The following is a 14,079-nucleotide window of genomic DNA, read 5'->3' as shown; positions in this document are numbered from 1 at the left end:
ATGGTTTAACAGCTCAGCTTTCTAATCTTCAAAGAATAGATAATATCAGTGTTAATTAATTTATTCTAGACCATGGAAAAAATTGAAAGCTTCTCAATTTATTTTATGAAGCAAGCATGATTTTAATGCTAGATAAAATATTAACAGGGCTTCCCTGATGGCACAGTGGTTGAGAATCTGCCTGCTAATGCAGGGAACACAGGTTCGAGCCCTGGTCTGGGAAGATCCCACATGCCGCGGAGCAACTAGGCTCATGAGCCACAACTACTGAGCCTGCGCGTCTGGAGCCTGTGCTCCGCAACAAGAGAGGCCGCAATAGTGAGAGGCCCGCGCACCGTGATGAAGACTGGCCCCCGCTTACCACAACAAGAGAAAGCCCTCGCACAGAAACGAAGACCCAACACAGCCAAAAATAAATAAATTAATTAATTAATTAAAAAAAAAAAAGCCAGTGGACATGACTCATACTATACCCAAATAGCTGAAAGGCACTTTAAAAAAAAAAAATTAACAAATAGAATCTAGCCATGTGGCAAAAAAAATAATACACTGTAACTAAGCAGAGTTTATTCTAGGATTACAAAGCACAACACCAAGAAATCTATCAACATAAATATTTTCATCAATAAACTAAAAGTGAAAAACCATACCCTATCAATAGTTCCTGAAAAGGCATTTGATAAAATTCAGCAGCCATCCATATTAAAGCTTTAAGGAAAATAAGAATGAAATGATAGTTGTTGTATATAATAAAGTCTCTTTATCAAAAAGCAATAGCCAATATCATTCTCATTGGTCAAACACCAAAAGCACTTCAATTAAAATCAAATCCAGACAAAAATGCCCACTATTGCCACTGCAACTCAACATTTTCTTCAAGATTCAGAGATTGAAACAAATGTCATAAGGTAAGAAAATAAACTGATTAGTACAAGCATGTGAAAGAAGAAATAAAGTATTGGAATATTTCTTTTTGCTCATGGTTTTATCTCTTCTTTTCAGATTTATGCCTGCTGTAAATGTTCCTGTTTAACATTGCCTTGGAGGTTTTTAGAAAATACAATAAGAACATAAAATTAAGTAACTGACATAAATATTTGATAATATTTTTTTCCATTGACCACATGACTGCATTCCTAGAAAACCCAGGAAACTCTTGTTTTAAAAAAACACTCAAATTGATGAAGAATTTGGTAAGGTGACAAATTTTACAGAAACGCATACAAAAATTAATCACTTCTCTATACTATAGCATGTTCATCTAAAAATAGAAATGAGAAAAATATTCAACTAAGTATAGTGACAAAATCTATAAAATATTGAGGGATAAATATAAAAGAAACATAAGACTATGGAAAAAAACCTTATGAAAAAAAACCAAAACAAAATCTGAAGAAATTTTAACACCAAACAATTTGTTCAGAGGAGTTAATATCTTAACAAATTCCTTCTCCCCGCAAATATAAATGTAATACAATGCCAATTATAATCCCAGTAGTTTGTGGGTTGTTTTTTTTTTTTTTTTTTTTGGCTGGGGTTTTAATAGGAACTGCATTATATTTGTATATCACTTTGGGGAGAATTAGTTATCTTTACTATGTTGAGTCTCTCAATCCACAGCCACGGTCCCCCTTTCATTTATTTAGATCTTATTTAGATTTCTCTCCACAGCACCAGTAGATTTTTTGATTGTAAGTAAATTGGTTTTGAAGTATAGTGTACATACAGAAAAGTGCCAAACCTTAAGTGTGCCCATGTAACTAACATCCCCATAAAGAAATATAACATAACCAGCACTCCTTAAGTTCCCCATCCCGTCCCCTCCAGTGTCCCCCAACACCAAGGAGAAACCACCTACTATCTTGACTTCTAATACCATAAACTTACTTTGCCTCCAACAGGTTTTGTTTTTTAATTGGATAAAATGTGCTTAGAACTTACACAGACAATAAATGTTCAGAAGATAAGAAAAATAGGAAAAAGAGTAACAGTAAGAGACATCTAACCTTATCAGTATCAGAGCACTCCAAAAAGCTATAGTAATTAAATCATTGTGTATTAGTATAGGAAGAGACCACCAGTGAGAGGTACAGAATAGGGGATGAAAAAAAATCAATCCCGGTACATGTGAGCATTTAATACAAAGCTGATAATTCAAGATAGCAGGGAAAGAATAGATTATTTAATAAATGATACTAGCTCAACTTACTAGAACAAGTTGAATCCCATCTTATGCTATATACAAAAACAAATTTTAGACATATATAAGACTTGTTACATTTGTATAAAATAAAACAATAAATAGCTTAGAAGAAAATCTAGGTAAATACATGGGTTGGGGAATCTTCTTTTCAGAACAGGAAACCCAGAACCTCTGAACAAAGACATATTTGACTTAAATTGAAAATGCCACTAAGATAATAGGTAAGTGATAGATTTGGAGGGAAAAAGTTTTACAGATGACAGATAAATGATAAATAACAATACTATAAAAAGAGCTCCTACAAATTGCCCAATCAAAAAATGGGCAAAGACTATGAATAGATAATTCACAGAAAAGCAAATCCAAATTCTCAACAAACTTGAAAAGATGCTCAAGCTCACCAGTAGTCCACAAACTGCAAATTAAGTTTACAATGAAATATCACTTTACGACGATCTGAATGGAAAATATTAAAACAAGAGTGATAGCGACTGTTGCTAGTAGGGGTGTGGGTAAAGCATTCTCCATATTTTACTACTGAAAATATGATGTTTGGGTCTTTTTGAAAGCAATCTGGAAATATATAATAAATTTTAAAATACACATGCCCTTCAACCTTGGAATCTATTCGGTAGAAGCAAAAGCATCAGTACATAAAGATACAGGCTTAAGAATATTTATTGCTTCACTGTTTGTAGTGACAGAAACGTAAAACAAAAAAAAATGTCTTTCAAGAGAAAGATAAATAATGGATAAATTATGAAAGAGTCTCATCATGAATTATTATGTAAGCCAACACAAAACGATGAATTAGAACCATACCAGGTGACAGAGGGATTTCCACAAGGTATTTTTGAGTGAGAAATAGAATATGTACAAAATCCATGATCTAATTTTTCCAGAGAAAGCAATGAACTCCCCCAAACCCTACATATACAGAGATTGTATCTATTTATCATCTATCATCTATCTGATAGATATATAATCTATATATCTATGTGTATATAATCTTTTATCATTATATGAAGATGGAGAAAGTTAAAAGGCTATTAGCACCTGGTCATCTGGGGTAAGGGACTGGGGGAGAGGGCGGGTGGGGTGGATACTTGAGAGGACTAAGAAATGAGAAGTTGCAGGGAATATATGGATGGGAGTGAGTAGTTCCACTTATCTGAAGGGTACCTCAAGGATTCTGGGTATACTCAAAGTTTGAACTCCAAAGCTGCTGGTGGGGGCCTTTCCTGGGGGATACTAAGGCCAGACCCTCCTTAGGGGATGTGGGTACAGGACACATCACAGAGAATGCCTCCTGTCCCTCCCAACATCTGATCCGTTGAAATCATGTCATGACAAATACCAAGGCCACTGTGAGGAACCCATAGTCTGGGATGTGCAGGACCTAATGCTGTGTTTAGGGTTAAGTGTTCCTGCAGGTCTCCTGCCAGGGGGCAATGGGGTAACCGTGGGATCACTGTATGTGTATATGGAACCCAATAACCCTCAGGGACCTTATGGCCTAGTTTGGGTAGGTCAAAGTCCTACCAAAGTCCACAACTCAAGCTATTAAGAACAAACCCCAAGAGATTTTCACTTACTTCTCTTAAAGAACATGAAGGGATCCAATTCCTATTCCATATCGACCATCTTAAACTACCCTTTCTCAGGGTTTTACTTTGAGGTGATGAAAATGTTTCAGAAACAGATAGATAGGTGGTGGTTCCACAACATGGTGAATGTAATTAAACGCCACTGAATTTTTCACTTTAAAAAGGATAATTTTATGTTATGTGAATTTCACCTCAATAAATTATCTAGAAAAAAAAATACCTTTTCTCTCCCAGCCTAAAACTTATTTTATATCTTACTCTCAACTCTACCAAAAACGTTGCTGAAAGCCCAGTCCGCAAACCCCTCCACTTTAGTTCCTTTTCTCTTCCCTCCTGTTTCTTGTAGTCCTGTCTGCACCCATCCTTCTATCCCACGACTCAAAATCCCAGGAGACAGGCTGGCAAACATGGAATTCCACATGTGGGTGAGGAAAGAGGGGAGCTGAGGGGGGAAAGACACATTTTCCTTTAACAGGTGGTGGGAATGGGCGAGCCGAAGGCTGGTATTACTCATTAGTAAGTTTTGCCTCTTTCACATATTGGAGCATAAGGCAATTCGGGTACCAGCCGCCCTCAGCAGCCTGCCTTCCCCCACACTGTGAGTCGCTGCCCCCGCCTGTCACGACAGCTTGTTCTCAGCCCCCCAAAGCCAAGGCCCTGTGACTGGGAGCCCCCATCTAAAGGTTACTTTTGGATGGGGATAGGGAACCTCCCTCCTTTGGTGGGAGGGAGTCAGGGAGGGAGGGACGGATGGGAGAGCTCCACTGGGCAGCACGCAGTCTTGCAGAACAGGTGGTTTTGTTTATTTTTCTCCATTCCATTTGCAAAATTGTACCCTTTCCTAAAACAGCCTCAGGACTCGAGCACAACAAGTACAGGCACAGTGAGATGGCATTTAATGAAAATACAGAAATTTAAGCAGTCAACACCATGATGGAGCAGCAGAAATCGCCGCAAAGTAAACATCCAAGCAGCCACTGAGAGGACAGGACGGGAGACAGGCATGTCCCAGCTCAGCCCCTCACCCTGCTCACCCAGGGCAGGGCCGGCAGGCAGGAACAGGCCAGTCCAGAGGGTCTGGGCCCCCAAGGCTCCAGAATGCGCAACTCCAGCCCCTACCTCAAATGAAGTTGGGTTTCCCTGGGCTATTTTATGGGTTAACTATGGTTTTAGGGAATCAATCTGTTAATATTACTAATACCAAAAAAAAAAAAAAAAAAAAAAACCACTTCTGAAAGTCATTATGGCACAGCAGAAAGAGCTTTCTACTCCATTAACTCCCACCCACTCCTTTTTTTTTTTTTTTGAGCCAAGTTAACTTAGGTTCAAATCCTGGCTCTGTCACTTACCAGCTGTGTTGAACTTGCACAAATCACGTAAATTCTCCAGGCTTCTGTTTGCTCATCTCTGGGGCAAGGTCAGAGCGATATCACTGGTTTACTGGGAATCTCAGTTCACTGGGGTCATAAACATGAAACGGTTTATTTTTCCTGAAATTGCTCCCAAACTCTCAAACCCCCCATTTCTCACTGGGTAGCAGCTCCTTTGCGTGACAGATCAGCCCAATTCCATAGTGTTTCAGTCACCTTTTACCATTAAACGGTTATTTTCGTTCCTTAAGATTCTGCCCTGTTCACTTTAAAATTTCAACCTTCTGTCCATTTCCAGTACTTTTCCTTCCCTCTTAAAACTGCAGAATGCCAATGAAATTAGAGTTCTAGATAAATAACGTTGTCATCTAAGTACCTCTCATTCTGTTTGCTAAATCTGGCAAGCCTCCATCGTCTCCCAAGCACAGGCTTTAGGGAAGTGGTTCCCAATTCAGGCTGCTCATTTAAAATGTCAATGCCTGGGTTCCGTTCCAGACCAGTTAAATCGGAATAACTGGGCATACCAAGAATTTTTTTTTTTTTTAAGTTTCCCCGAGGGACCGGAACGTGAGCTCGGGGCTGACGGCAGCGCTTCGCAGGGGGGTCCGACTTCTTCCCGTTCTAGCAACGCCTCCCGCTTCCCAGCATGCACTGCTGCGGCGTGGGGGGCGGAGGACGGAGAGGCCGGTCGCGTTTTACGAGACTGTCGCTTGTAAGCTCGTAATCTTCTCCACTGGTCACGACAGCGCCTCCACTTGACACCGACGGGCCCTTTGTTCCCAGTGTATGGGCAGGCATCCGAATGCGGGCTCTCCTGTTACGCGCTCTGGAGGGCTCCGTGAGGGTCTTCCTTCTGCCTGCTCCCTGGTGTGGCGACGAGGTTCAGCTTGCCTACAAATCAGCCCTCTGCCGGAAGTAACCCCCGCCCCGACAGCTTCCTGCAGCTGAGAGCCCCCTCCCGCCCCTAGGCGCCCTTCCAAGGGGAGGGTACTGGCAAGATAGCTTAAACCACACTGCCTCCTACAGGCCAAGGTGACCTACAGGGCTCGTCTCAGCAAGCCGGCACTTAGCACCTGTTGTTCTCAGGTGAGGGTCCAATTCCAGTACCTCCCTCTGCACCCATTACCATGTTACCCTCATAATAACTCATGTTTGCTGAGATTTTCTGGGTGCCTGGCACTGTGCTCAGCTATTTATCTCCTTTAATCCTCGAAAATTGGGTGGGGAGATAGGATTCATTTCCCCACTTTTCCGATAAGAAATTGTGGCTAAGACAGTTTAAGTAATTTGCCGAAGGTCATACAGCTAATAAGAATCAGAGTTCAAATTTGATTCCAAAACCTTGCCTTTACCGCTATAATTTATAATAGTCCTACTGTAATGTCATTTATGAAACTTATCTTGGTTTCTGGTACACAGCAGCCACTCAAGAAATACTAGTTCTCTTCCTAGATAACCTCATACTGGAAATCTATCATCAAGTACAGTTTTATAACGTTCAGTCCAAGTTACTTGGAAACAATGTCAAGCTTTGTTTCATCATCCCCATGTATTAATCTATTAACTAATTCACTCTTTTAAAACATATACTATGTGTCAGGTTCTGTGCTAGTACCAAGATAGAGAACAAGAAAAATTTAGTATTAGTTTCTCTTGGCTGCTGCTACAAATTACCGCAAACTCGGTCACTTAACAGAAATTTATTATCTCACAGTTCTGGAAGCTGGAAGGCTGAAATCAAGATGTTGGCAGGGCCACACTCCCTCTGAAGATTCTAGGGGAACATCTCCTTGCCTCTTGCAGTTTATGGTGGCTCAAGGTGTTCCTTGGATTGTGGCTGCATCACCCAATCTCTGCCTTGGTCTTCACATGACCTTTTCCTTGTGTTTATGTCTTCTCCTCTTGTGTCTATAAGGACACTTGTCATTGGTTCTGGGACCCACCCACGTAATCCAGGATGATCTCATCACAAGGTACTTAACTTAATTACATCTGCAAAGACTCTTTTTACAAATAAGGTCACATTCACAGGTTCCAGGAGTTAGGATGTAGATATATCTTTGGGGGGCAGGGGAGGGTACTATTTAACTCAATACAAAATTATAATGCAGTGTGTTGGAAAGAACTTGTTTGGTCTTTGGAGTGAAAAATACATGTGTTCAAATTCCACCCATGCCATTAGCTCAGGCAAATTACTCAAATTTTCTGATATGTTAGTTTGGGTCTTCTGAGAAGAAGATGCCACCTGGGATTAGATGTGCAAGAGGTTTATTGGAGGAAATGCCTGTGGGATTCCTCAGGGAGCCTCACTTGCATCTCACTGGATAGACTGTTCTGCATGATTATATCTAGCTGCAAGGGAGTCTAGAAAGATAAGTTTCCAGGCTTTATTGTACAGATAGGCAAGGGGGAAAGGGAATTTTGAGTATCTGATCCATAATACCTGCCAAGATAATACAATAATAGTGTCCACAGTGTCTGTGGCATGACATTTGGAAACTCCAGTTCCTATCATGGAAGCAAAATGCCTAAATCCAACTAAATCTGTGTTTGGGGATGAGGGAGAGGTCATCAAAGTGACTCTTGGAAGTGCATTGGTTTGCCAGATGAATGAGGGCATTTCAGGCAGAAGGTGTGCATATGCAGATCTGTGGGTCAGAAGGGCCTGCTGAAGAAATGGCCAGCAATTTGGAAAAGTTAGACCATAACTAATGAGGTAGAGAGTGTTGAAAAATGATGAAAAACACATGTCCCATATCAAGGCGTTTGGATTTTATGCTTTAAGACAGGGATGTCCAACATTTTGATTGTGTAGTTTTATTCAATAAAAATCTTTTTTGGAGGGTACACCCCTAGTGTATATTTATTTATTTATTTACCTATAATTGATATACTGCACTAATATGCCAGGTGGGTTATAAGTTGCACACTAGAGTATAAGCTCCCTGAGGGCAGGGAATTATTCTTTTATTCACTGCCTATCCCCAGTACCTAGATGGCCCCTGGCACAGAAAAATACTTAATAAATACTTATTAATGATGGAATGAAAATTTAATAGAAATTGTAATTCTAGATTTCTTCTTGCACCCCATGGATCATCTTGTTACACTTGGGATGCATGCAACCTCCCCTGGATTTCAGCAGTGTGAGTAATAAGAGTTTCTGAAGGGTTTGAAACAGTAACATGATGAGATCTCAGAAATATGATTCTGGAGTGCTGTGGAGGAGACCAGAAGGCAAGTTAGCAGGTAGACTAGAACAGTAGTTCCTGAACCTCTAGGATTTCATGGACCAGTAATGGTAATAACAGTAGTATCATCAACTATTATTTTTTTCAATTTGTCAGCTTTTTTGTTTTTGCTAAATAAGGATTAAGGGGAAAAAGATTATTTGAGATTTTATTTTTAATGAAACACATTTTCATACCAAAAATGTATGAAGGACAATCTCAGATTAGAGGTGAGTTCTTTTTTTAATAGATTTTTTTAAATTGTGGTAAAATATACATAACACAACATTTACCATCTTGACCATTTTTAAGTTTACAATTCTGTGGCGTTACTTAATATTTGCATTGTTCTGTAACCATCACCGCCATCCATCTCCAGAATGTTTTCATCTTCTCCAACTGAAAGTCTATACTCCTTAAACACTAACTCCCCTTTCTCCCATCCCTTCATCTCCTGGCGGTCACCATTCTATTTTCTGTCTCTTCTAGGAACCTCATACAAATGGAATCATATAATATTTGTCATTTAGAGACTGGCTTACTTCATTCAGAATAATATCTTCAAAGTTCATCCATGTTGTAGCATGTGTCAGAATTTCCTCCTTTTTTAAGGCTGAATAATATTCCTTTTGTGTATATTCCATATTTTGTCTATTCATTTATCTGTCAGTGGACAGTTTTTTCCCACGGAATTACTGGATCATAATTCCATGTTGATAATTCTATGTTTAATTTTCTGAGGAACCGCCATACTATTCTCCACAGTGGCTGCACAGTTTTACGTTCCCACGGGCAATGCACAAGGGTTCTACTTTCTCCATATCCTTACCAACAGTTGATATTTTGTTCTGTTTTGTTTCATTTTTTATAACTGCCATCTGAATGAATGTGAAGTGATATCTCACTGTGGTTTTAATTTGCATTTCCCTAATGATTAGTGATACTGAGAATCTTTTTATGTGTTTATTGGCCATTTGCATATCTTCTTTGGAAAAATATCTGTTCAAGTCCTTTGCCCATTTTTTAATCTAGTCATTTTGTTGTTGGATTGCAGGACTTCTTTATATATTCTGGATATTACTCTCTTATCAGATAGATGATTTGCAAATATTTTCTCCCATTCCATGGGTTATCTTTTGCTCTCTCAATAGTATCTTTTGATGCACAGAAGTTTTCTATTTTGATGAAGTCCAATTTTTATCGATTTTTTTCCTTTGTTGCCTGTGCTTTTAGAATCATATCCAGGAAATTGTTGCTAAATCTAATGTCATGAAACTTTCCCGTATGTTTTCTTCAAAGAGTTTTCTGGTTTTAGATCTTACATTTAGGCCCTTGATCCATTTTGAATTAATTCTGGTATATATTGTAAGGTAAGAGTCCAGCTTCATTTTTTGAGTTTTTTGATTGGTGCAAACTTCATCAGAGTCTGCGGGATGATATTTGGAAGCCCCAGTCTAGGGAAGAGACAGTGATGGCCTAAACTAGAGCAGCAGAGTGGCGTGGGTGGGGTGAGGTGGGAATGGAGGAGCTCAGCGTGGGGGTGTTCTCGGATGCAGAATCAATAGAATGTCATGGCTGATGGGATGTGGAATGTGAAGCCAGGGAAGAAGTCTATGTGCGTGATGGGTAGATAATATTTTCTTTAATTGTCCAGTATAAAAAAAAAATTCTGAAAGCTGGAAGTTACCTTAGAATTCTTCCTAAGCAACAAAGAAGTTTTTGTTTAGAAAACTTCGAGTCCTTCTCTAGGAGGTTAAGGGAATAAACATAGGCCTTGATATGAAGAAGAAGTTAGGGCAAAGGAAGTCTGAACTAGTTTGCAAAGGAAATGAAAGTGGTTTAGTTTTTCAGAGTGGGCACAGAGGGAGAGGGTGAGGGACCCAGGAAGATGAGGAGAATAAAGAAGATGCAAGGAAGGTGGACCAGAGGAAGGGGTGTTAAACAAGATGGTGGATGCTGGTACTTAAAAGGAAAAGAGAGCCAGATTGGAAGGATAGCACAGAGACTTTGAAGAATGGGCCAATATCTTACGTTGTTTGTTGTTCTGTGTAGTCTGTAACCACTTCCATTATCCTTAACTTACAGTAACCATCTGTTACATACTCTGTCTTGTGTTACTGGTTCTTTGGGAAGGTAAGTCAAAGGAAAAGGGACTAGGTACCTTTTATTTATTTATTTTTTTCATGCAGATATTTCCTTTTTAATTATCTGCAACATCATTCTTTTTTTTTTTTAATCAGTCATGAATTTTATACACATCACTGTATACATGTCAATCCCAATCGCCCAATTCAGCACACCCCATACCCACCCCACTGCAGTTTTCCCCCCTTGGTGTCCATACATTTGTTCTCTACATCTGTGTCTCAACTTCTGCCCTGCAACCCGGTTCATCTGTACCATTTTTCTAGGTTCCACATACATGCGTTAATATAGGATATTTGTTTTTCTCTTTCTGACTTACTTCACTCTGTATGACAGTCTCTAGATCCATCCACGTCTCAACAAATGACTCAGTTTCGTTCCTTTTTATGGCTGGGTAATATTCCATTGTATATATGTACCACATCTTCTTTATCCATTCGTCTGTCGATGGGCATTTAGATTGCTTCCATGTCCTGGCTATTGTAAATAGTGCTGCAGTGAACATTGGGGTGCATGTGTCTTTTTGAATTACGGTTTTCTCTGGGTATATGCCCAGTAGTGGGATTGCTGTGTCATATGGTAATTCTATTTTTATTTTTTTAAGGAACCTCCATATTGTTCCCCATAGTGGCTGTATCAATTTACATTCCCACCAACAGTGCAAGAGGGTTCCCTTTTCTCCACACCCTCTCCAGCATTTGTTGTTTGTAGATTTTCTGATGACGCCCATTCTAACTGGTGTGAGGTGATACCTCATTGTAGTTTTGATTTGCATTTCTCTAATAATTAGTGATGTTGAGCATCTTTTCATGTGCTTCGTGGCCGTCTGTATGTCTTCTTTGGAGAAATGTCTATTTAGGTCTTCTGCCCATTTTTGGATTGGGTTGTTTGTTTCTTTAATATTGAGCTGAATGAGCTGTTTATGTATTTTGGAGATTAATCCTTTGTCCGTTGATTCGTTTGCAAATATTTTCTCCCATTCTGAGGGTTGTCTTTTCGTCTTGTTTATGGTTTCCTTTGCTGTGCAAAAGCTTTGAAGTTTCATTAGGTCCCATTTGTTTATTTTTGTTTTTATTTCCATTACTCTAGGAGGTGGATCAAAAAAGATCTTGCTGTGATTTATGTCAAAGAGTGTTCTTCCTATGTTTTCCTCTAAGAGTTTTATAGTGTCCAGTCTTACATTTAGGTCTCTAATCCATTTTGAGTTTATTTTTGTGTATGGTGTTAGGGAGTGTTCTAATTTCATTCTTTTACATGTAGCTGTCCAGTTTTCCCAACACCACAGGGACTAGGTACCTTTTAGATGCAAAGTAGAAAGGAGAAAGGTGAGGTGCAAAAGAGAGCTCTTTTCTTCCCCCATTAGTAAAGAAAATCTGGTACTGTGCAAGATTGACCCAATCCCTGTGGCCGTGAAATGCAAAGCACTGATGGGCTTAGAGCTTGGTTACTCCTCATCTCTGAGGCAGAGAGGTAAGGTTATGCTGACACCAACAGGCCTACCCCTGAGGTTGGGGGCAGGGTCAACCCCACTCAAATCAATGGCTTCTATACATGGAGGAAGGGGGGTGGTGCATGGATGCTGGGGAAGCAACCACAGTGTTCACTCTAGGGTTTGAGCCAGTTCTTACAATATTAAAGTAAAAGCAGGAAAACCTGAGGACACTCAGGTTGCTGGTAATTGAGTTACACAGGATAACACAGAAATACTAAAATCCAGTGAAAGAAAAAATGGCGCATTGTCTTGATGCTCTTTGATGATAATGTTTGGGCATTTTTCAAACATCCTAATTTCTGAATATAAACTTTAACATATTCATGGAAGCAAGGTGGTGGTGGTGTTCAAATTCCAGCACTTCCCTTACTATGACTCTGTGACTTAGTCTCCTCATCCATAAAATGACATTAGCAGTAATACCTGCCTTATAGAGTTGGCAGGAGGATTAAGTCACTGAATATGAGTAAACCCCTTAGAACAGTGCCTGACACATGGTAAGTGTTGGTTAAATAAAAAATTGCAAACTAGAGGTTTCTGGGGTCCCTGATGGTCAACTAAATTTTATCTGCCTTCCAGACACATCTGCATCCTTCCTCTCCTGACCCATGGCAAAGTCTACTAAAATCAGAAGGCAATCAGTTGACTCTCCCTAACTTCCACAACATAGATTCATCTCTGGGGACCAAGAATAGATAATTGGCCTGTTATTGATTAGACTTTGAGGTCACTCCTTCTTTCCAGTGACTGTTGATCTGTTTAGAACAATAAGCAGTCAGTGATTTACAGAATATCATCCTGCGCACGCAGAGGAAGATACCCCCTCTAGAATGGCAAAGGTAATGGAACTGAGCTCTGGCTGGGGAGAATCCTTCAAGTGATACCGGTATTTAAAATCATGTGAGGATCTATCTTAGCTGCTTGGTCATAGCCTTTTTCTTAATCATAAATTTCAATGATTCAATGTACCGTGATATTTATTACAGTGTCGTTTATAGCAATGAAATATTGGAAATGTCCAACACCAGGGGACTGGTAAATAAATTAAAGGCAGCCACATGATAAAATTATTCAGCCACTAAAAGTCATATTTTCAAAAAAGCTTTCAATGACAGTTCAATGTTTACAGTACAATGTTAAGTGAAAAGAGCAAGACACAAAACGGTATAAAGTGTAGGAGGACCTCAACTTCGTGAGAAATACACATACTCACCCACCCTCTCACAGAATATAAGACCGGAGGAATATGTATTAGAAGCATAACAGTGGGTGTCTCTGGGAGGTAAGATATTGTGTGGGTTTCATTTTCTTCTTTATATTTTCCAGTGTTTTCTAAAATCCAGATGAGAGAAGCTGTCCCCACTCCCATTTACCCCAGTGCACACCCCATATGACAAATCTCAACAGAGAAGGTCCGCATTCCCACTACTAAGATCCCGGGGCCACCCCGGATTCTGTACACACTGCATCCTGGTTGTCAAGCTCTCCTTCAGTTTTGCGTGATTACCTTGTCCCCACCCAGTAGATTTCCCCTTTTGCTTAAGAGGGAAGAGATGGTTTCTATTGCCTGTAAATAAAAGAACTTTAATTAATACTATACCCTAATTGCTTTAGATACATACATTTTTATATCCTCCACTAGATGTTAGCTCTTTGATGCTAAGGACTCTGTCTTTGCTTTCTCTGTACCTCTCAAGAGTACAACTAAGCCAATTCCAGGAACAACAAGAACGCAAATACTGTGGATTTCCCTCAAATAGGTGGGGAGCTCAAGGGGGCACCTAACACTCCTGGATGGTATGTTCGGTAACTGCTAGGCTTAAGGTGTGGGAAAGGTGATAAAAAATAAAGAGGGCCTCCCCTCGCATCGCTGTGGAGGCACAGGACTGGGGCTTTTCAAGAACAGAGCTAGCTTTTAGGAGGAGAAAGATCCTGTTATAAAAATATTCTCTTCACTGCTAGTCATTGACCAGCAGGCCTAGCTCACCGAGAGAGTGACCAGCCACGTGGGCCCTGAGCAGAATCCAGCCGC

At 39.9% G+C, this 14,079-nt stretch overlaps 1 long non-coding RNA gene across 8 annotated transcripts in view; it reads right to left on the bottom strand.

Moving 5' to 3' along the window:
• The window catches only part of LOC132351576 (uncharacterized), a 63,810-nt gene extending 57,731 nt beyond the window's left edge, over window positions 1-6,079 (bottom strand). For 6 of the 8 annotated variants that reach the window (XR_009498404.1, XR_009498399.1, XR_009498400.1 and 3 more), the window contains exon 1: window positions 5,160-6,079. This is a non-coding gene — a long non-coding RNA (uncharacterized LOC132351576). The remainder of the gene's footprint in view (window positions 1-5,159) is intronic. The other 2 variants (XR_009498402.1, XR_009498405.1) reach the window with 2 other exon arrangements.
• Between the last annotated feature and the right edge of the window lie 8,000 nt (window positions 6,080-14,079).

This window comes from Balaenoptera ricei, chromosome 17, assembly GCF_028023285.1.
Source record: "Balaenoptera ricei isolate mBalRic1 chromosome 17, mBalRic1.hap2, whole genome shotgun sequence".
Lineage (NCBI taxonomy): Eukaryota > Metazoa > Chordata > Mammalia > Artiodactyla > Balaenopteridae > Balaenoptera > Balaenoptera ricei.
The sequence above is the reverse complement of the archived record's forward strand: the minus strand, read 5'-3'. Positions and strand labels throughout refer to the sequence as shown.